At 43.8% G+C, this 24192-nt stretch overlaps 1 pseudogene; it reads left to right on the forward strand.

Moving 5' to 3' along the window:
* Positions 1–134: 134 nt before the first annotated feature.
* On the forward strand, positions 135–18286 carry LOC102538958 (centrosomal protein of 170 kDa protein B-like; annotated as a pseudogene).
* The last annotated feature ends 5906 nt before the right edge of the window (positions 18287–24192 follow it).

Below are 24192 nucleotides of genomic sequence, written 5' to 3' on the forward strand. Positions count from 1 at the left end.
GAAACTCTGCCCCTCCTGAGCCTTAACCTCGAAGGGGGTGGGTGGGTGAGGAGGTGGAAATTGAGCAGCCTGGGGCACGTCCCTGGGTGCCCACATCCCTAGACTGGACTTTTCAGCTGCCGCCGGGGTGGAAGATGGAAGCAGCCGTATCCTTCCATCCCCCGGGGACCGGATCTCAGAGTTGCCGGTCTCTACTGGGGCTCTCTATGGGGAGAGGCGGCACCGTGCGGAGCGGCCGGAGAGCCTCCGCGGAGGGATGGGCAGTACCGAGGGGGAACGCGCTGCCGTTCCTGCTGCGTCCAGCTTCCCATCACTTTTCCCAGTACTTTGCTCATCGGCTGTCACACTCTCTGGAGATGAGACCGAGTAGGCGCGAGAAAGGCCCCAAAAGCATCCCCAGGAGAGCGCTTCTCTTGGGATGGGGACCCATCAGACCCCGCCCCGCCCTGCCCACCTTTCCCAGCCTCCGGGAGGCAGCCCCGGGCGCCCGCGCCGCGGCTCCCAGCAGAGCTCGGGGGTTCTGCTGCATCTGCTGGCGCCGAGCGGCGGGAGCCGTCTGCAATAAAGGCACGGATAAAAAGCCGGAGCAGCAAACACCCGAATGCACCTCTTACCATTGGACCGCCGGACAATATTCTCCAGAAACGTGTTTTGGGGGGCCACCAGTCCCTTCCTGCCCCCGGCCATGGTCATCCTCCCGGCAGCTCTGGGTCTGGGGGCGTCCCGGCGCGGCTTCTCACGGCAGCAGGAAGCTGGGCGCGGGGCCCGCGTGGGATCCCGGCTCGAAGCGCCCCATGCACCCCACGGGGACCCGGGCGGGCAGGGGCGGCAGCTCCCTCCGGCTGCCACCCTCGCGCCCTCTTCGCGCCTCCCTCCCTGCGGCCCGCCTCGCAGTGCACTCGCGCGGGGCTCGCCTCGCCGCAGCCGCCTCCGGGTGGGCGGAGGGAGCCGCCGCGTTTGGGCCCGCGGCGCCCCCTACCGGGCGCGTCCCCCCTCGCCGCCCTGCGGGAGACCGAGTTGGGCGCTCTCGCAGCGGTGGGGAAACCGAGGGCGGCGGTGGGTCAAGGCTGGATGGGCAGTGCCACCTTCTGGGCATAGCCGGGAAATGCGCCTTGGGCTGTGAGGAGAAGGGGTATGAGCTGCCGTCTTGCTGGGTTCCCTCCCAACAAGGTCCCATGGAGTCCTGGGGGAGCACGATGCGCTGCCTCTCCTGCTTTGCTCCTGGTTTCAGACCAGAGCCCTTGGGAACCTCTGAAGCTCTTGGAATACCTTCCTGCTGGCCGCTAGGATTTCTTAGCCTCCTTTGTGGAAGTTGCCCCACCTGGATTCTTCTGAAGCCAGTGTTTGGCCATTAACTAATGAAATATTGTAAGAGGTCAGACTTGCAGAGTGACTGACTGGTGGAGCTCCAGGAGAGCTGTCCTGGGTAGTTTTTAAAGATGACCAAAGGCGAAAATACAGACTCCAGACGTTTGAAAAATTTGCTGACTGATCTCATTTCCACTTTTATGTGGCGAATGTTTTACCAGAAAGACCAAGAAAATACATGTATCTACACATAAAGGGTTGGGGTTTGGGGGGGTTGTTTTTCGTGGGTTTTTGTTTTTTTGTTTGTTTTTTTTTTGTTTTTTTTTTTTGCTGAAGCACAACCTGTTATCAGTGTATAAGGTTAGGAAACAGGAACAAACTGACAAATCTAAACGCTAGGGGCTTGTCTCTGAGGACAAATGCTTGGGGTATTGGGGTGGAGTACGCAGCTTTCCTGGACTTTTAACATTAATTAAAAACCTTGGCTTGATGGACAGGCCACACTGCACTGTATGACAGGCGGGTCTTCACACCTGCCTCCTGAGATAAGGGGAATCACATCCACCATGGTTTCTGGGTAGGAGCTCAGCCAACTCTTCTTTGTTCACCTAATTTAGGAGATTTCTACCCGTATATACGCTTTAACTGTCTTTTTACTAGGTATCCCCAGAGGGTGTGACCAGAGACTTAAAGGAATGTCCCATAAAAGGAATGAGTTGATTTCTAGTTAGTTCCAGGCTGGGTCAACCAACAGTCTACCCAAGAATGTAAGAGTTAAAAAAAACTGTGCAACCTCAGTTGTCCAGGTTAACCATCCTGTGATGCATCCTAATGTATTACAAATACCCTGTGTGTTTATTAACCTCCAAAACAGAGGGACAAATTCTTGCCCAGCAATCTCTCAGAGTTGCTGTGAGGATCAAACGTAATTATGTAGGGGACAGCACTCTAAATGAAAAGTGCTGTACCAAGGTCAGACGTCATCATTAGAGTGACTAAAAAAATTGAGCTGTCCCAGACATCTCCCTTTGTCTCCTCTTGTGTAGACACAAAGTAAACAGATGGCAGCTGTTAGCCAAGCTAGGGAAGGCTTGCATGGGCTTTGAAATCCAAGTGATGATACACTAACATTCGACCCATCACATCAGTCACCCAACTCAGAGCTGTGATTTCTTAAACCCTAGCTCCGTCTAGTGGTTCTTTGTTCTATTACAAATGAGATAACACGGTGTTGAAGACAGCTTTGAAATTTATTGATGCTGAGCTGGTTCGGTGGCATCTACCCACTTTATTTGAATAAATTCATTTGAATAAGGCTCTTAAGGTTATGTTATCTACTGCACAAATCTCCCAAGGGGAGATTTTTTTCTTGACAATATTAAAAACCCATCAAGCAACCTCATAATCCTGTTTGTGAAAGAAAGATAAAGAAGCAGGGTTGGGGGGGAATCTGTCAGAGAGAGTTAATAAAATTTCTCAGATTTTAATGAGCTCTCATGTTCCGGGGCTCGGATAAAAAGGAAACAGGTGATATTCATTTGAGGTGTGAGATGTTAAAGCCTTGGTAGGCTACCTGATAAGAAAAAGGAACAAGGAGATATCTTCTATTTTCATTTTAAATGTACTGCTACAGTGGTTCTCAGCAGCACCGTGTGTGTGTGTGTGTGTCAGCACCGTTTTGAATGCTGTAATTTTTAGTGGCACACTTGAAGAGATTAAAAGGCCTAAAACAACACTTTAAAAGTCTGTAGTCTTTTAACCACCATCACTGCTTTAGTGTGACAGTATCTCACAGCATCTACAAAAGCTGTTCCCCTCCTCCCTTGGGCGACCCTCAACACCGTGGGAATAAAGTCGTGTTCTGTCCACATTCTCTTTGATATTCACAGGCCTGGGATGCGCGTGTTTAGTGAACACATCATCTTCATTGAGGCTGGTTTGACAGTTGTATACTATGCTTCATTATCCCTTACTTCCCACCTTCTGTTCCCTATGCTGTATTCTGTTCCAGGAACTGCTCAGTTTGAAGTTGTCTGAGATCTAGCACTATAATGTAGGAATTGCAGCTTGAGCAAACTTTAATCTTACAAATTTGTCAAAATTGGTAACACATTTGTAAAGGATTCACAATACATTACTGTGCCTTAGTAAAGAGCTGCTGTATTTTCACATAGCAGGCAAAGCCATTTTTCATTCAAAGGGACAACTTTATTTTATTTATTTATTTTTTTGGTGGGAAGGGGTCATTAGATTTGTTTGTTTGTTTATTAAATTTTTAATGGAGGGACTGGGGATTGAACCCAGGACCTCGTACATGCTAAGCATGCATGCTAAGCACGTGCTCTACCACTGAGCCCCACCCCTCCCCCAACAAAGGAACAGCTTTAAATAACTGTGACCAGAATTCCAATTAAACTGCCTCTGTCCCTCCCTACAGAAAGTGGGAGACATCTGGCTAGAACTTCTACCGAGAACAATAGAGTCTGAAACAAAAACTTCTAAAATTTTACTCCAACGTGTCTAGCCAGTGTCTCTGGTCCTCCTCTCCTATTCAGTATTGTGGTTCTCTCTCGATTCTCACACATGGTTATGTCTGTATCCTACAGTAGATGGCAAGCTCCCTGAACCACAGGTGAACTTTACCAACCTCTGTTCTCATAAATATAATTAAGCCATGATATAATTAGTGAGTTCACTAAAGGGATTGATAGTGATGGAGGCACAATGCTATAGAGAGAGAGCATGGAGATAAACAGAGGTCTACAGACTGGCTGGGAGGAATCCAGGAGAGGACAGAAAGATCTCGATGCCCAACCAAAACATCAATGAAATGAAGAGGAAGACAATGCCACAAACCAGAGGGGGCAAATGGCACCATGCAAAGACAGGGATTACACTTTTTCCTTTCATTAAGACCATGAGATATAGATGACAGATTTCAGCAAGCCAAGAACCCCTCAGACGTAGGAGAGTTGCCTCTGAGTCCCAGAAGTCCTGGCAGCCAGAACGGGCAAGCAGGGATGCTTCCTCATTAGCAAACAGCTCACATCTTTTGGAGAAACTGAACTTGGAAGTGACTTCACCTACATGGCCACCGTAAGTGAAATACCTAAAAGAGGGGGAATATGCAGCCTGGGGAATGTCAGCTTCTGTAACCCAACGACTGACATTGTTTATCTTATGTAATTTCTGTTAACAAAATATATTTTCTAATAGATGTACCAGAAGAGTGTTGGGCAGGCCATATCCATTGGAAAGATCTGTTCTGTGTTATACATATCTACCCACCAAGTGCTGGGAAAAAGAAGAGACTCTGCCTCAGTAAGAATCATTATCGATGGGTGGGTAGAGCTCAGTGGTAGAGCGCATGCCTAGCATGCACAAGGTCCTGGGTTCAATCCCCAGTACCTCCTTCAGAAAAATGAATATAAATAAACCTAATTACCTCCCCGCGCCACACCCCCCCAAAAAAGAATCATAGTCCATGAATCTAACTGCCTGGAGGGGAAAGATGCACTGATTCGGGTGTTACACTCAACTGTGGCTAACCTAATAGGCATTTTTAAATGTTTGTAGAACTGAGTTATATCCTTCTAAATGCCCAAAGCTATTTTCCTTCTTTCTCATTTCCTCTTACCAAAAGAGAACAGGATCTTTCGCCACATCCCTCTCATGGAAAATAATGCAAAGCCATTTACAGCAGTCTCATTTTATTATAACAAATATTTGCTTCGAGTCTAGCATACACCAGACACTGGAATAGGTTCTAAGGATGAAAAGATGGTTATGATTGGCACCTGCCCTCAAAAAAGCTCAGTAAACACTTAGTGCGGGCTTAGCTTCTTAACGATTTCTCTCCTTTCAGCTACTTTCCTCTCTCAATTGTGTCCTCCAAGCCGTGCTGTCTTTGTCAGTAAGCGCCATTTCACCTTGATCTCTTCACTGAGACTTGGCTTGCCCCTAACGTCTTGGAGTCCCGCAGGTCCCACTCCTTTGGAAGATAGTCACCTGCCGTGGCCCACGTACCTAGAAGCCAGAGACTGAGGTGAGAGTTCACCCCGTTCCTCACTGCCGTATCCAAACTACTCTTCTACATTCATGTAAAATTTCTCGTTTGAGGTTCATGACCAATAAAAAAAAATTCTATTCCTCTTCACTTCATAAAAGGGATTTAAGGAAAATTGCATTCAGTTTTGAAAAGGTTGAGAGGCCTGAGGGATATTGCAGAGAAATATCGAGGAGGCAGCTGCATGCACAGGTGCAGAGCCCGAGAGAAACATCTGGGTGGAGCCAGAGATCGGAAATCATCAGCTTACAGCCTTCCAAAGAGAGTGAGAAGCAGCGGTTTGGAAGAGGGGAGAACTGACAGAAGCAGTTTCACAGAAGCCCAGAGGGAGAGGGTCATTAAATGGGAGGAGTAAAGAACACCATTGTGTGCTTTGTGCTATAAAAGCTGGAAAATGTCCCCTGATCGAATAATTAGTTGGTCAGTTGAGGCCTTAATAGACACATTTTCAGGAGAATAGTGAGGACAATGACACACTACTATGGGTTTAGAGAGTAAGTAGAAATTTGCAATCCAGATAGTGGGCTGAGCTACAGAGTAGTAAGTATTGCCTCTCTACCCCAAACATACAGAAATACCGATGATGTTGGTGCTAAGCTTATCTTTAATGTATTACCAAGAACAAAAGCAAAAGGGGGAAATTTCAGAGGTCAAAATAGGAAGGAATCCATAGCAGTCAGTGGGAGTGCAGGGGAACCACCAAAGAAAGGCATCTTAGGGCCTGCAGTTTTAGTATTTGTGTGATGATAGAAACTGAAGACACGTACCCCGTTCATGGTAGGGAAACTAGAGCTGAATCCCTGATGGACCCAGGAACCTGGAAAAACTTACCAGCCCTGGCTCTCAGCTTGTCCAGAATCCGGGTGGAAACAGTTAACCCTCAGAAATCAGAATCCCTAGACCAAGTCCTCCACGTATAGGATAGAATTCTCCCAACCACCCTCACAGTGTGGGAATCTTGTGCCAAGAAATGTACACAGCAATGTCACATAGAAAACAGTAAGAAACGACCCCTACAGGAAAACCCTACACCAACCAGTACACCCTAAGGTCCAACTGATAAAAATCACCCCCAAAGTAAGAATACAGACATAATAACAAATTATACCAAAAATAATTCAACACCACAAATGAGGCCAAGTAAGAAATTGGAGAAAATGACAACAATGTATACTGGAGCAACTTGAAAGAGACTTTAAGATACGTGTTTTAAATAGTCAGAGAATAAGAAAGAAATGTAATCCTTGAGGTGAAAACAAGACATTACGATCTGAAAAAAAAAAGCAGATTTTGAAAAAATTATATAAATTCGTTAACATTCATGAAAATAAAAAAATCTCCTGGGTATTTAAACTGTAGTTTAGACCCAATTAACTGGAAAGGAAATTACACAGAACATAACCTAGAGAAATAAATAGATGGAAAAGGTAAATGATAAGTGGACGGAATGAAAGGCTTCAACATCTGTCTAAAAAGAATCCCCTAAGGAATAAAAACATAGGATGGGGAAGAAGCAATAGTCAAAGGGATAATGAGAATGAATTTTCCAGAATTAAAGAAATCAAATACCTTACAATTAAAGAAATTCTCAAACTGAAAAGGCAGGATAAATGAAAACAAACAAATCTAAAACTTAAGACATCTTGCAGTGAAACTCCAGCATAAAAGAAAAAGAGAAAATCTTAAAAGCTACCATATGGGAAAACAGATTAGCTACAAAGATGTGAAAATGATACAAACATGAGAAGTCTCAACATAACAAGAGTCAAAAAACAATGGAATTTGCAATGAATTCCCTAATATATGCAACACAGTGGCTGGAACTTAAAAGACTGACAGCATACCATGTCGACAAGGATGTGGAGCCATCAGAACTCCCAAAATTGCTGTAAGAACGTAAAATGATTAAAAACCACTTTGGAAAATAGGCTGGCAGTTTCTCATAAAACTCTACGTTAAACCACTCCACAACCCTGAAATTCCACAAATCTTAAAAAAAAAAAAAAAAGGACACTATGAACTCATCTACAAAACAGAAACAGACTCGCAGTCATAGTAAACAATCTTACGGTTACCAGGGAAAGGGGGTGGGGAAGGGATAAATATGGGAATCTGAGATTTACAAATGTTAGCCATTACATGTAAAAATAGATTTTTAAAAAAGTTTCTTCTGTATAGCACAGGGAACTATGTTCAACGTCTTGTAATAACCTTTAATAAAAAATATGAAAATGAATATATGTATGTATATGCATGACTGGGACATCGTGCTGCACACCAGAAATTGACACATTGTAATTGACTGTACTTCAATAAAAAAACAAAAAAGCAAAACAAAACAAAAAACCCATACTCCAGGGCAGGGGATTACTCATGGGCATGAATACCAGGAGGCAGGAATCATTGGGAACCTTCTTAGAGGCTGCTAACCACATCTGCTTTTCACTCTAAACTTCTCTTTGATAGAACAATAATTTGATTATTCAACCATGGTCCACCACAAACATTCTTCTAAATCTTTAGGACAGTCAGGTCGCTGAACTTCCTATTAATTAACACCACCACCATGCCTTTACTTCCACGTTATTCAGCTTAGGTTACACAATCCATCATTTTAGTAACTCATCTTTCTCTTAAACTCCCTGGCCTCTCTCTTTTCACAACCTAACCCTGGATGAACACATTATCTGTTCCGTCGGTGCCTGTCACCAGGCAGCTGGAGCAAGTTGTAAAATAGGCCAGATTGGCATTACTTTCTATAACTCAGCAATCACCTCTCCACCAGAGCCTTCAACACTGCAGGCAGTCTTGCTATACTGCTTCAGTCAGCTTGCTTTTCACTCTTCACCATTTAAAAGCTTCTTCCTTCAACCAACACACCCTCCTTCTGCCCACTTCAATGTTGTTCTCCACTTCCCAAAAGATGAAAGTCATGATGGGAATTCCCTGGGTTTTAACCACAAAGACCTGTCTACGATTGCTCCTCGTCTCTCATCTTTCCCACCTTTTGAAATAGTAGTGTGTTTTGAATCGCATCCCCTGACACCTTCCAGAAGCTTACCGTTGATGATAGCTTTTCTTTTTTATATCTTCAACATCTCCTCTCTGCTGAGTCCTTCACATTAGAATTAAAAAAGAACATCTGAGCTCCTACTCCCACTCTGACTGTCAGCTGCCGTCCCATACAACTCTTCTTCACTGCTGATTTTTGAAGAATTGCCTGAACTCACAATTTCCATTTCCTCCTATTCTTTTCTCATTCCAATTCATCTCCTTCCCCTCCCATAACTCTACTGAAATGATTCTTACTAAGGTCACCAGTGATGTCCATGTCACTAAAGCCAAGGAACAATTCTCAGTCTTCACAGCCCTGAACCTCTTGGTGCATCTGAAATATACTTTTTTTAAATTGAAGTATAGTCGATTTACAATGTTGTGTTAATTTCTGATGCACAGCATAGTGATTCATTTAAATACATATATATATGTATATGTGTATGTATATATAGATATTCTTTTTTTTTTCATTATAGGCCATTACAAGGTATTGAAAATAGTTTCCTGTGATACACAGTAGGACCTTGTTTTAAAACACACTTTTCCCTTGGCTTCTGCCATATAACTGGTTTTCCTCCTCTGTGTCTCTGTAGTGGCATTATTTATATTTATGGCTTCTTGGCATCTTTCAAACACGTTCTATATTGTGTTCATTTCCTTCATTATGAGTTCCAACTCCCAACGCAAAGACCAGGGCCTGCCTTGCCAGCCTCTCCTGCAACTAAGTGTGAACATGTAATATAAGTCCCACTACTTTCTGCATTCACATGAGACATGGAATTAAAGAAAATGACAGGAAAGCAAGTCAAACTCATTTTGTTTGCATAGGTTGTTGTGAGGATTGAATTTGGTAATATACATAGAGCAATTAGAACAGTGCCTGGCACAGTGCAAACACTCTGTGTTAGCTATTATTATTCTTAAGGGAACAGTGGTAGCTTCTGTTAGTCTTTTGGAGTACAGTAATCATTCTTAGTTATCCTAGGAAAAAAAACCAGAGTTATAGCTCATTACCCTATTGTGTGGCATTTTAAATAACCCCCCCCCCGAAATGTTTGAGTCCTAATATCAACCTGTATCAGCCAAAGATCTTCATCAAATACAAGACACACAAAGCAATCTGAGGATCTGCTCTGTGGCTACACTGCTGGTGAAGATCACGATAGATCAACAAAGAAACAGATCAAGATATCTGGCATGATCCATGGGAATAGATTCCAGGTGATTTCAGCAGTGGTATCAAATGCTAAATCAGTATTTCTGGTTATGGCCGGCTGCAGAAAAACATGGCCAATCTTCACACATGGAATTTATTCCCTCAGGAATTAAAAAAAGAGGAAAGAGGCTGGGGAAGGATACTTTGGACTATAAGGGCAGAAGTTAACTCAACTACCCAGAACTACTCCCTCATCTCCCCATAAACCTACCCAAGATTTGGCATTAGCCATGACTGTAAATTGTGTGAAACAAGGAGAGTCTTTTTTTTTTTAATTGAAGTATAGTCAGTTTACAATGTTGTGTTAATTTCCTGTATACGGCATAGTGATTCAGTTACATATATGTATATTATATATATATACATTCCTTTTTATATTCTTTTTCATTACAGGCTATTACAAGGTGTTGAATCCTTTTTTAATGGATTACTACTCTGCAAGGCTAAATAACTGAGTAATATAGTGTGATTTTATATAATCTGCAATCTATAAAATGGACATATGTCTTACCTGCTTCTCTTGGTTGTGATGAGGATTAACTCAATGAATAAATGTCAAGCACTGAGAGTAATGTATGAACAATGAGAACTGCTGTTCACTTGTTTGTTGATTTGTCTTTGGTCATACACTCCATGCCCTGCCATTCCCTTTCACTTTTCTAAACATTGTTTATGCAACTAAACTGCCTGCAATTCAGAGGCAGATAGAAGGGACACTGTATGAGAAGAGAAAGAATGAAAAACATGAATTCTAGGAGTTTATCTTGAAGCTAAAGTCTCCCCCTCCCAGCATCCTTTCGGAAGTCGTAGCAGAGGTCCCCTGGGTGAAGCAGTGGGCAGAAGACTTGAGGGTGTCTGTTGATGACAACATGCTTAAGACAAGAGCTACACTCCCTGGCTTTCCACCCACCCCAGTGTCTGCCTCAGGCATTACCCTCCTCCTCTTCCCCAGGCCAGGCAGCCTCGATACCCCCAGCCTTGCGAGCAGCAGTTTTTATAGCCCAAACCACACAAATGATCATCCAGCTGCTCCCAGAGCATCCCGGAGAGCAGCATAAGATCGTCCTCTCTGCGCCTAATGTAGGGCATGTCTCAGGACTCAAAATCCCTCTGATCAGGGACTTCTGTTTGTGCTTTTAAGTCACTGGGGAATCATTGTGGACCTCTTTAGATAGCTTTGGTCTGTTTACATAATATACGTTCTTGTTATCACAGGATTTCTCTCTCACCAGCATGGGGTCTACTCTACCTCTGCTCTTCAAATGCCACTTTGTTTACTCACTGAAGCTGTACTTTTCTGAAAATACTGTCTCCACATTAACAGGCCCCCTCTGTGGCCACCTAGTAAGTCAGTAAATTACCTTTTGGTAAGAACTACATACAATGAATTATCAGGAGCTGTAATTCAATTTACCTCTATAAAGTACTTTGACTATTAAAACACAGTCCTACAAGTACTATTATAAATTGCTCCAATAAGGAAGACAGTGAAGAGGAACATAAAGAAACCAGAGCATCTATGGCTCTCCATATAGTTCATATTTAGAAGGACATAAATACAGAAATGACAAAAGATGAATGCCAGAGAGTTTTAACAACCTGTGAGCCAAATGCCAGAGACTGATTCCTTTGATAGTCTAAGAATTGTGAAAATGCTGTAGACAACCAAAATCTCATTCTTAGAGCAAGTAAATGAATACATAAGGCAGAGGATCACCATTTGGAGAATATGCATGCCTGTAAAAGTAACAAATGACAGAGAAAATGGGATTCCTTGAGGTCCTTTTAGCTGTCACTTTCTTTGCTAAAGAGAACAATATTTAAACTGTACTCAGCTTTCCAAAGTCATAAAGAAGAACTGAAGTCTAAGAGATGGAAAAAATATATTTAAAAATGTTTAGCTGGTTAAAGTTAGTTGAAGTCTCCAAGCCCAGCTGAATGAAACATTAGAGGCACCAGAAGCCTAAGCACAATAAAATATTTTTCTGATTTTGTTCAGAAGGAGAAAGAAATGAATTATTCTGAAAACCACTGGTTAGCTTGATAGTGATTCTGAACAAACTACTGATAGGTTATTATAGAGATGGGTTGGGTGTATCTAGAAAGAAAATCATTAACCCCTGGGAACCAGCATGGGTAAATCAAATGGGGAAAAGAGGAGCGGAAGATGGCAGAAAGCAAGAAGGAGAACATAAAGAAAAATTGTGAAAGCCTCAGAAATGGATCGAAAAGACTGCTGGATGTCTTCAATGAAAACCAGGCAGTGTCTAGCACATCCTCCCAAGGTGTCAGCTTAATGGATTCTCTGTGCTTTTCATGATCTTTGAGGTATTTACAACTCTGTAGTTTGTAGATAACTTATAGCAGTCCAAATGATTCTTGTCCAGAGATGTACAAAAGAATTTTTTTCTGATGGAATATTTTCTCTTCCCCTAATGAATGTGGAATAAGCCAGTTTGGCATTTTTGGAAAAAAACTGATTTAAATATTCCTGATGGCCTATGTATGTTTCCACTCTTTGGATTCTCCTTTGAACCAGTTGCAGCATCTTACTAGCTTCCTCACTGACTGAGTTAAATAAAATCTTTGATGTGTTTTTATTTTATATTTGTACAAGAGGCACGATTTTCTCTTTAAAAAAATATACATACCTTTTCATGGGAGGATGGAAGGGGCTTTCAGATGAAGTAGTGACATGTCTTTAAACTATGGAAATGAGGAAGAATGTGGTGTGTTGTGCTGATAGCAGAAAAGGCACATGGAGTATTGGAGAGATGAGACTGGAAGGGTAAACAAAATTAGGTCAAAGGTCTTTGTGATGTAATGGAAGTAAAAAACATATCATCTTAACAGTTGACACCAGAATTCCTCTTAGGGAGGTTACTAAAAATTTGTGAGCCAATACTTGGACTGCTGCTTGGTGGTAGACCACAAGGCCATGGATGTCCACAGGGACCAAGATGAACATTTTAGGAGGTGGCTAGACTTATCTTCCTAAAGCAAAGAAAGAAATATGTTTCAGCTCCTGAGAATGAAGGGTAAGAGAGGAAACAAGAACTTGATGAAGGAGGGAGGGTATAGCTCAGTGGTAGAGTGCATGCCTAGCATGCACAAGGTCTTGGGTTCAATCTCCAGTACCTCCATTAATAAATACATTTTAAAAAACCTAATTACCCCCCCAAAATAAAAATTTTAAATGTGAAATTATTATTAAAAAAAAAAGAATATGATGTACAGTTGGAGACTATGTAGGGAGAAGGGCCAGTAAAAATTCTTGGTGTTCAAGTAACTAAAGGGCATTTCAAAAAAAGAGGATGTCTAATGTTCAACTTGAAGTCATTTGAATTAATGCAATGTGAACTTTTCCAAAATTAGCTTTATGTCAGCTAATTTTATGGCCAAATTCTGTAGGATTTCTTAAGTGTTTGTAGAACTTAAAAAGCAGCAGAATTACATAACTGCAGAGACACTACCTACTAAAACCCAAATCCAGAAGTAGGAGTATTCATGCAAAAGATAAACAGACACAAAAATCTTGAAGAGGAACTTGGATTTCCTGGGGTTTGAGGTGACATTATTTAGGTATCAATGGGTAATAGATCTATAGCTGGTATGTGAGTTACATAAACCAAGAATAAAAAGTTTCTACTTGATCTTAGAGATGACAGAGAGCCACTGAGGTTGCCGGCATGTCAAGAGAGGTATGCCTAGAGGTTAGGAAATGACATGAAAATAGGCAATCAAGCATTCAATGGGGGTTGGGAAGGCAACAGGAAAAGAGTTGCAAATTACTGAGCATCTTAGTGTGTGAATGGGGAAAATTATTTTACATGTGGAAGTTAAAATCATAAAGCCCAGGACAGAGAGCAATGCTGTGACTGACAAAGTAATGAAGAGAAGGTAAGACTGCTGTTCAAATCACCAATTCATTGTTTCATACTTCTAGTTTCTAATAGAGACGGAAAGTCTAAAATTAGCTTTTCATGTATTGCTAGCATTTAAGAAATCATATTAGCCTTAGTGCAAAAGAAAATGGGAAATGATGTGTGAATTGTTCCCCAGGAAATACCGACATTTTCCAGAAATGGTTTATGGAAGGACCATCTTTCTTATCAACCACATTTTTTTGAGGATCAACTTACACTAAGACACTCTGACAGATCCAGTTGATTTAGAGCTAGCTTAGTACTGAAGAGAAAAGGAGAAAAAATAATCTCAGCATGGTGGTTGAAAATACAAGCTTCAGGGTCAAACAGAACCAAGTTGAGATCCAACTCTACATCTTACTGGTTCTGTGATCTTGAGCAAGATACATAAACTCTCTGCGCCTCTTTTTCACCTATAAATAAGAATTAATGGTAACTTTCTTAAGAGTATAAAGGTTAAACAACAACAATAATAATAGCTAAGCACTTTATATTTGCAACATTGTATAAAGCACTTTTTGATCCCTATAAAACTCTATGAGGCAGGCATTATTATTATCCCATTTTACAGATGAGATCATGCATGTAAAGTACTTACACAATGACTGGCACGGGGGCATGATAAACGTTAGCTATCATTATTTTCATGTTACTACAGATGAGCTTGATGTCAAAGTGCACAACTTGGATAGTCACAGCCAGAGGTCACTTCATGACCTTTTCTATGTTGGAAAAGTGCATAGCAATGATCTATCACCCTTGAACACTCTACTTAGTGGTCTAGTAGGGCAGAGATTTCCTCAACCTTTCCTACAATAACTCCACTGTATATCTATTTAGTCTGCAGTAAGGAGCTGCTGGAAATACAGCATTGCCATTGCTGTATCAAGCAATGGCAATGATCAAAGCATGTTCAAGGAAACTCGATCTAGCAAAGACATATAGAATGAGTAAGAATCAGGAGTGGAGAGGCAGCACAACCAGCTAGGAAACTCTAACATTACTGTAGACAAAAGATACGACAGTGAAATAGGATTAAGAGTCCCGTGAGAGATTATAGACATTACACTGTATACAAGGGAGAAGGTCTGTAGTTTTCCTGTAATATGTTTTTCTGACCTGGTATCAGAATAATGCTAGCTTCATAAAATGAGTTGGGAAATCCCTCCTCTGCAATTTTCTGGAAAAGCTCATGTAGAATTGGTATCAATTCTTCCTATTTCATCTATTTCATCTGTTTTACTCATACATATGTTGTAAGCCCCACAACACATTCTCATTATTTTTGTCTGAAGAGTCAACTATCTTTTAAGATAAAGAAATAACTTACTGGATAAAGAAGATGTGGTATATTTATACAATGGAATACTACTCAGCCATAAAAACCGACAACATAACGCTATTTGCAGCAACATGGATGCTCCTGGAGAATGTCATCCTAAGTGAAATAAGCCAGAAAGAGAAAGAAAAATACCATATGAGATCGCTCATATGTGGAATCTAAAACAAACAAACAAACAAAGAATCAAACAAACAAAGCATAAATACAAAACAGAAACAGACTCATAGATATAGAATACAAACTTGTGGTTGCCAAGGGGGCAGAGGGTGGGAAGGGATAGACAGGATTTCAAAATTGTAGAATAGATAAACAAGATTATACTGTATAGCACAGGGAAATAAACACAAAATCTTATGGTAGCTCACAGAGAAAAAAATGTGACAATGAATATATATATTTTCATGTATAACTGAAAAATTGTGCTGAACACTGGAATTTGACACAACATTGTAAAATGATTATAAATCAATAAAAAATGTTAAAAAAACAAAAACAAAAACAAAAAAAAGAAAGAATTTTGGTGGAATATTTGTCATTCTGCCCCCAAGAGGTTAAAGGTTATTTGAAATCCAGAATTCACATTAGACTGTGAAGTTAAGCTACTGATACGCTCTTTGAAGAAAGGAGGTTAATATACCAGAAAGGATACCTTTCAAATTCAAAGTCAACCATAGGGCCATGAACCTATGATGACTGTGATGATAAAACAGATGAAATTCACTGCAGTCTAGTTCAAGTAGTAAACCTGACTATACAGAGCTGGGAGGTAGATATTACAGGAAAAGTGCCCAATGTCAGAATGAGCCAAGAAGATCCCAAGACACATTATGTAATAAAGGAGGGGGACTCTCAGCAAAGCAAGTGTACTACTTCTCATCCATACTGCAAGGAAGACCAGGAACTGAAGTGCTCTCACAACACTGAATGCTAAACGTCTCCTTGAGGGTGAGGTGTCCAGCTTTGAGTTCTGTAGCTCTGTCCACTTGTTTGTTCAGCAGATACTGAGCATCTCAGTGTGCAGTGCCCCATACTAAGGTGAGGGATAACGAGTTAAAAGATGCTCAACGGCTCTTCGGCAGAAACAGGAGCAAGCCAAAAAAAAAAAAAAAGAATAAAGACAAGAAAAGAAAAGAAAAGAAAAAACAACTAGGTGGTGAGTTTGAGCAGAGTTCCATGGAGTAACAAGGGTTGGAAGATAGTACAGAAGCAATAATACAAGTAGCTATATTCAGTGTACACTTACACGCCAAGCACTGTTCTAAACCTTTTAGGTGCATCAATTCATTAAATCTTTACGACAACCTGAGAAGTAGGTACAATTATTATTCACATTTTATAGAGGAGGAAACAGAGGTTCAGAGGGTTTATGTTATGTGCCCAAGGTCACAGTAAATTTCCCACCACAAGTTCAGGTTGCTTCCAGAAAAAATATGAATCATATCCAAGAGACTAATAAAGATAATAAAGATGATGATGATGATGATAAGAATAAATACTAAACATTTATTCAGTAATCACTATATGCTAAGCATTTGTTTTGTTTTATTTGTATTAACATATTCAAATGCTCCCAACAACGTTCTTTTCTTAAAAGTAGACCTCTGAGCAGCGCCGTCAAGCGACTCTCAGAGAAGCAGTGTTGCCCACCGGGCCCGACCGACATGGGCCGCGGAGAGCGGCAAGGCACCTGGCCTTGCATTGCGGCTATGGTTCCCGGGGGCTCCAGCCTCACTCACCCGCCCGGCGCAGACACGATCCCCCCACGGCCACTGGGGCAGGGTGGCCAGGGCTTCGCCGCAGACCCACGGCCCCACCACCATCCCCTGCTGCTGCCCGGGAAGAACAGCACCGCGGCTCAGTGTCCAGAAGGTGCAGCAAGCACCGACCCCCTCCAACAGCCTGTCCACCCCACAGCCCACGCTGGCCTCCCGGCAGATACGGGCCCAACTGGGAGATGCCTCGGACACAGAGGCTGTGGAGTGGGGTCCCCCGGCCAACCCTGAGCCATTGGGGCGACCAGCTGTCTCACCTGGACATTCTGGCTATGTCCTGGAAAAAGGCCAGCTCTTTCACGGGCTCCAGCGACTTACAGGCCACCCCCGCCCAAGCTGACTTCTCGGCCGCAGGGTCAAGTTTTACTGCGCCCGCTGCAAGCCCACCGTGGCCGAGGCTCGGGCCACTGCCAGGAAGGCCACCGACACTGCCGCCGTCCCCTGCCAGCCCTTTAGAAGGGTGCGCCCGGGCAGCGACCGCTACTCCTCACCCAGAACCGATTCACTCACCTGAGACACGAGTCGCCGGCAGCAGGATTCAGACTGCACGTCCACTTCCGAGGAGGAGTGCGGCTCCCACCACGGCTCCCCCAGACACACACGCTCCCAAGCCTCAACAGCCGCTCAGACCCCAGAGCTGGTGGCTCTGGCCGGGCCCACCCCGGACCCCTGGTCTCCGGGACACAGACGACGAGGAAGAGCCTGACCCCTATGTTTTCGTCGCCAGACAACCGACCTTGCTGAGATCGCCAGGCTGAGCCAGACACTGGTGAAGGACGTGGCCATCCTGGCCCGGGACATCCACGACATGGCTGGAGACTGTGACTCGCTGGGCTCCTCAGGGCCTGCCCGCAGCCCTTCTCTGAGCGATGGGCCCAGCACCCCTGCCTCCACCATCTCCGCCGGCGAGGAACTGGTGCAGCACACCCCCGAGGCCAGCCTCAACTTCCAGAAGGTGCCACCAGGCTCCCTGAGCTCTCCGGACCTGGACCAGAACACGAACGACTGCTGTGAGGATCCCTGGCCAACAGGACGCCGCCTCGGAACCGTGAGAAGGTGACTGGATAACCCGATGATGAATCCCGTGTCCCAGCCGTCCGACCCACGTCATCCGCGAGAACACCGAGCACCTCGCCCAGTAGATCCTCTTTCAGAACTCGGGGCGTGTGTGGGAGGACCTGGAAGCCAGGATCAATGCCAAGAACGAGGTGCCCATCCTGAAGACGTCCAACAAAGAAATCAGCTCCATCTTCAAAGAACTCAGGCAAGTGCAGAAGCAGCTGGAAGTGCACTGGGCGGGAGGCCCCTGGGTGGGCGAAGGAAGCCGGACTGACCCTCCCCCTCCCCGAGTCATCAACGCCATCTTGGAACCCAGTGGGAACGTGGGTTGGACCTGCAAACAGGGGCCCTGCGGGCACAGCCCAGCTCGAGAAGGGCCGACAAGCCGCCCAGAGCCAGTCCTCACCCGCCTCTGCCCTGCTTCAAAGGAGCTTCCCGCAGCAGCAAGCAAACTGCGGGTCGCCCCGCCTCCCAGACCCCACCCTCCTCCCCGACTTCCTCCGCGCAGCAGAGGTTCCTGATCTAGGGGGCGGGGGATAGGGCGGCCTCCCTGTGCCTGGGTCCCGTGCCTCCCGCCCACACTGTCCACTGCTGCTTTTCCCTCCTGGCGGCAAACAGTTCACCACAAAGACCCCTACCCATGCCATAACCCCAGGGGTTCCAGGCCCCCTCCTTAGATCCCAGCCAGCGCCCCAGCCATGTTATCTAGCTCGCACCCTGCTTCTGCTGTGGCCGATGCCAAGGGCCAGCATCGCCGGCGTGAACCCTGCCCCCTCTCCATCGCTGTCATTTTTGTCTTTAGCTTTCAAGTAAAGAGTGGTTTGTGCCATCGCAGCAGCCTCCCCAGCCCCAAAAGGCCCAGCCCTGCCTCGTGGGCTGAGGGACACGTGCTTATTGGCCTGTCCATTTGTGCTGGCCGGGACCAAGCGGAGGGAAAGGGGCTGGGCAGTGGGGTCATTAGGGGGCGCAGAGCTGGGAGCCCCTGGACTTAGGAGGGCAGAGCGCAGGCTGGTCGCGGGGCTGGCGGCTCCCAGCCGCCTTAGCCAGTGACCTGGGAGACATTTGGGGCAGGAACCGCCCCGCTTCGAGCCGTTGGTGCCAACACAACTGCCAAACTCGCTGAGCACGTGGCCGGGAGGCCGCGCACACAGGCCATGCACACGCACACGCGAAGCACACGCCATGCTCACGCCCAGGTTCGGCTCCACACGCAGGCACGTCCAGTGCCGGATTCGCAGCCTCTGCACCTGGCTCCCAGGGAGTTCTTAGCAGGTGGAGGTGAGCGACGGGCCAAAGTGGCTAGGAACCGGGCTTCCAGAAGCTCCTGGACAACAGCCCTCCCGCCCCTCGCCTCCCCCAGTTCTTTGGATGCTGTGGACATTAGTTGGGTTCTCACAGATCCCTGTACTCCTGGTCCCGTGGACGGGCGAGGGACAGGCCCCCAGGAACAGTAATTTTCTCAAGATTCGTTCAACTGAGAAAATACCGGGCGAGCAGAATGCACCCCCTACCCACCCCGGAGATGTTTCTGGAGCCTCTAAGCCAAAGACCCCATTGGCTGCGGAGCGGGGCGAGGCTGCCCCGCCTCCACTGTCCTGGTGTATAGGGTGACTCAGCCTGGTGTGTGCGTTTAAGTATCCATTGCTGAGAGGTGGGGAGGAGGGGTCGCCGAGGCTGGACCCAAGACCGCGGTGGGTGATGCGTGTGTCCGTGTTCACATGTAGCTGAAGCGGTGTTGAGTGCAGGGGTCCTGTGCCCCACTCCATGTTTACTTGTGTGAGTGGCATTGGGGTCTCCGCCTGGCCCCACCTGGGAGCTTGCAGTGTCCACACAGAGGAGTTGCTGGTTCTGGAGCCCACCCCATGCCTGGAACAGCTACCCACAGCCTGTCCCCTGGAAACAAGCAGTGGCCATCCATCCACCTCCATCCACACCCCACAGTGATCATTGTACCACTTTTTTATTCACCAATTCATATTCCCTCCCTCCCAGCCTTCCCCTTAGGATCGGTAATGTATTTGTCTGGCTTCTCAGAGGCACCTTTGCGTTTGTCCTGAGGTGGTCTTGTGGTCTTTCAGAAAATGGTTATTTTATGATTTGTCATGGAATTTGTTTTAATAAATCATTATATCATGTGGCAACATCAAAAAAATTAAGTAGACATTCTTTTTTAATTAATAGACATTCTTTTTTAGAGCAGTTTGAGGTTCACAGAAAAATTGTAGGTCAAGTGCAGAAAGTTCCCTCACGCCCTCCTTTCCCTCCTCCCCCTTCCCACCACCATACTCAGTTTTCTCTATTATTAACATCTTGCTTTAGTGTAGTACTTTTATTATAACGATGAGCCAATATTGATACATTATTATTAACTAAATCCCATACTTTGCATTAGGGTTGACTCTTTGTGTTGTACATTCTGTGGGTTTGAACAAATGAATAATGACATGTATCCACCATTTCAGGATCATACAGAAGAGTTTCACTTCCCTGAAAATTCCACTGTGCTCTGCCTATTCATCCTGCTCTTCCTAGCCCTGATCCCCTGGCAACTACCACAATTCCTACTCTCTTCATAGTTTGCTTTTTTTAGAATGTCGTATGATTGAAATCATACAATGTGTAGACGTTTAATGGCTGCTTCTTTCACTCAGCAGTATGAATTTGTTTCCTCCATGTTTTTTCATGACTTGATAGCTCATTTTTTTATACTGCTGAATAATATTCCATTGTATGGATGTGCCAGTCTGTTTATCCATTTACTTATTGAAGGACATCTTGTTTGCTTCCAAGTTTTCTCAATTATGCATAAAGCTGCTATAAACATTTGTGGGAAAGTTTTTGTGTAGGTAGAAGTTTTCGACTGATTTGAGTAAATGCAGAGAGTATGGTGGCTAGACCAGATGGTAAGAGTATGTAGCTTTGTAAGAAGCTTCCAAACTGTCTTCCAAAGTGGCTGTACCAATTTGCATTTCCCCGAATGAGAGTTCCTGTTGCTCCGCAACCTCCCCAGCATTTAGTGTTGTCAGTGTTCTAGACTTTGGCCATTCTAATAGATGTGTAGTGGTATCTCATTGTTTTGATTCACCATTCCTTAGCGACGTATGTTCTTGAGCATCTTATTATGTACTTATTTGGCGTCTGCACAGATATTTTGCTAATTTATTAACTGGATTAAAAGCCCCATTTTTATGTAGGGAAGTAAGGCACAGAGAGGTTCAACAAATTGCCCAAGGTCACACAGCTAGGGTTGAGCCCAGGCAGGCTGGCTCAAAGCCCACAGTCCTAACCACTTGTCTGTAAATCCTTTAGGATCCATGCCTTAGAGCTAAAAAATCCGGACTCAATGCTGACTATGCAATTTACATGGTGTCCAACCTTGGGTATGTTATTTAATCTCGCCAAGCTTCAATTTCTTCTTATGTAATATAAGGATAACAGATCTCAGTGTTGTCATGAGGATTAAATGAGACAAAGTAGAAAAAGGTGCTTAACTTGTTCTCCGAACATAGCAGCTGCCAATAAATGGTAGCTATTATTATTTCAATACCACAGGCCTGTAGTAGCCATAAGAATTAGCACCTGCCTTGAAACTAAAATAGATCAGTCTGGGGTTTTAAATTCTATAGAAACTCAGACATTTCTTAGTGAGGTTTTCATAATCAGTTGTCTGCTGACACCTTAACTCCTTATATCTAGTGCACATGAATGAATAAAGGGGATTAGTGTGCTTAAAAGAAGGATAGAATTTTACTGTATTCAGTTTCCTTTTCCTGTTCATCTTACCCTCCTGCTGTCCCTGCAAAAAAGAAAAAGTCACAGTTGTATTATCCTTGCAGCTAATGAAGCATGCTGAAACCAGATGTGCCCTGCTTGAAACTGGGATGCTGGTGGAGAAGAAAAACATCCAAGCAACGGCACCTGATGTGTGTGAGTCACTCTCAGAAGATGCCTGGCTCCTTAGAAACTGCAGGAGTCCTGGGTTGCGAGAGGCCTTGAGACCTTCATCTTCAGAGGGTGATTCCCAAACCTGGGTGATCCCCAGTATCTCCTAAGGAGCTTTTAAAAATAACAGATTCCTCAATGCTTGGTTTAGACTTAACTGATTCAGAAGCTCCTGGGGGTTGCTGAGGAGAGAATAGGATTCTGATATGAATACCTTTAGAAGCTCTGAGAGGCTCTAATGATCAGGGAGCTGCTGACCTAATGTCTTTCCCATCTGATGTTTGGATCCTCTTGTGTCTGTGTTGGGGGCAGGGGTGGAGAAGAAAGCAGACGAGTGCTATGGGAAAATAGAGCATTGTAGGATGTCAGTGCCTTTGTCAGTAAAAGTAGATGCAAACTGAATGAGCAGTTACTGAAATTGTTTTCTAATGAAAGTGATCAAAAACAAACACTATCTGTTCAAAGTGGGAAAAAAATACTAAAAAAGGAATCTGATACTCAACTAATTTGGACAATTTCTTTCTCACAGGAGTTAACAAAGTCAAATAATTTACCTAAATAGTTGGGATCAAAATCTAAGTGCTTTCCTTTAGGTTTTCAAGTTTCCAAAACTCAAATAAGTTAATGAGAAAATTGCATTTGGTAAGACAATAAATTACTTATGCTTGGGAAAAATCAAATTTCATAGACTCAAACTGTTATTAAACTCTGCAAAGTACTTTGCTTTTGATTTTTTTAAATTTTATCTTTTGATTTTCATTTACTCATTCAACAAACTTTTTTGAGTACTAATACTATGGTATGCCACTGATTTAAATGTCATTAATATGAAGATGAGATTCCCATATAAGCATAGGTGCAAGGGTTGGGGAGCAGCTGTAAGGTAGAGAAAAGAAACTAACATTTTAATGAGCATTTAGTGTCAGTATCACTTACATACAGTATTCTATTTAATATTCACAATCCTATGACATAATTTGATCACTCGGACAGAAACTAATGCATCTCCTAAACCTATGTTAAACAGCCCGAGAACTGGACATACCTTCCTGTCCCCGTGTTAGCCAGTACTGAGAAGCAAAAATGACCCAACTACTTGCTCCAGGAAAATAAGACTATGAACCAATTAAATGGGTTAATTCTAAGATTAACAACACACTTGTCCCACTGAACCCACCAATTCAAAGCTATTATGTCATAACTTCTGCTCAATCTCAACCACTTCTCCTTAAAAATTATCCAGCCTCGCCCTTATCCCTATAAATATCCTCCCTTGACCTCTCGCTTCGGAGATATTCCTAAGTCTTTGTCAAGGTGATGTTCACCCACAGTAAATCCAATACACGTAGATATGTTTGATCGATAGTTGGGTTTTTTTTTCTAGTGGTCTTTTGGGGAGTCAGCAGTCAATATCACTGTTTTTTGATGAAGACTTTTGCCTAAACTCATGCAGCTGTTATGAACTACTCTCTTGAAGAGCCAGGTGGTAAACACAGCTGTGACTGACTGAAGTTCCTATTCCATCCACGGGTGTATACATTTAGGCATAAGTGCTAGATGAGCTAAAGGACACAGATTTTTTTCTGTATCTTCTCAGATGTTTACAAGCAAGCAACTTTAAAAGAGAAGGCAGCATTAAAAATGGCAATCCATAAATGCGAGGGAAATTCAAGTCCTTAAATCAAGTCAAAATGTATTTACTGCCATCTGTGCTTCCCAGTGACAGAGAAATAAATGCATAAATAAGTGGCTCACAGACCATAAAAGAATGCCTAAATGAGTCCCATAAACAGATGCAAACACACAAGAACTGAAATCTAAGTATTGATTGATAATAATAATTAATGCTCAGAATTTTGCACATGATCCTAAGAAAATTACACAAGCCATCCTCTGTCAGTGTTCCACCTGCTCATAATCCTATACTTTTATGGACTAAATCTTTGAATGGTTATTGGAAATGTAAAACATCAAATAAAAATGCAAAAGTATTTAAGTTTCAATTGCATTGACGATACTGTGTTGACTTCAGAATGGAACAAGGTGAACAGGCAAGCTTTGTGGAACACGGAGGAGGTGGAGTTTGGTCAGGAGCCCCAGACAATTTGATTAGTTCAAGAAGGAGGTAAGGAAGAGGCCAACATCCTAAAGGCAGAGTCAAATGGAGGAAAACAGTGAATCATTTGCCAGAAAATATAAGGATATGTCCTAGATACGCTGGCCAAGGGCACCCTTCTGAGCCAGTGGGGATCTAGGATCAGGGTGAAAAGCTGGGGTCAGGCCATGTTGGGTCCTGACACCCTGCCATTAAGGTGGGGCCAGAGGGACAGAGGCTGGGGGCTGGTATAAGCAATTTCCACAGCAGGCAGTTTCTCTTGACTCCTGGTTAGGGAGATGCACCAGGGAGTCACTGTTATTAATATTGAAGAATGCAAATTGTACTGCTGGTGAGTGAGTTCCTAATAACAGTAACAACAATAGGTAATACTTTTATGTAGCACTTG

This window comes from Vicugna pacos, chromosome 23 (genome assembly GCF_048564905.1).
Source record: "Vicugna pacos chromosome 23, VicPac4, whole genome shotgun sequence".
Classification (NCBI taxonomy): Eukaryota; Metazoa; Chordata; class Mammalia; order Artiodactyla; family Camelidae; genus Vicugna; species Vicugna pacos.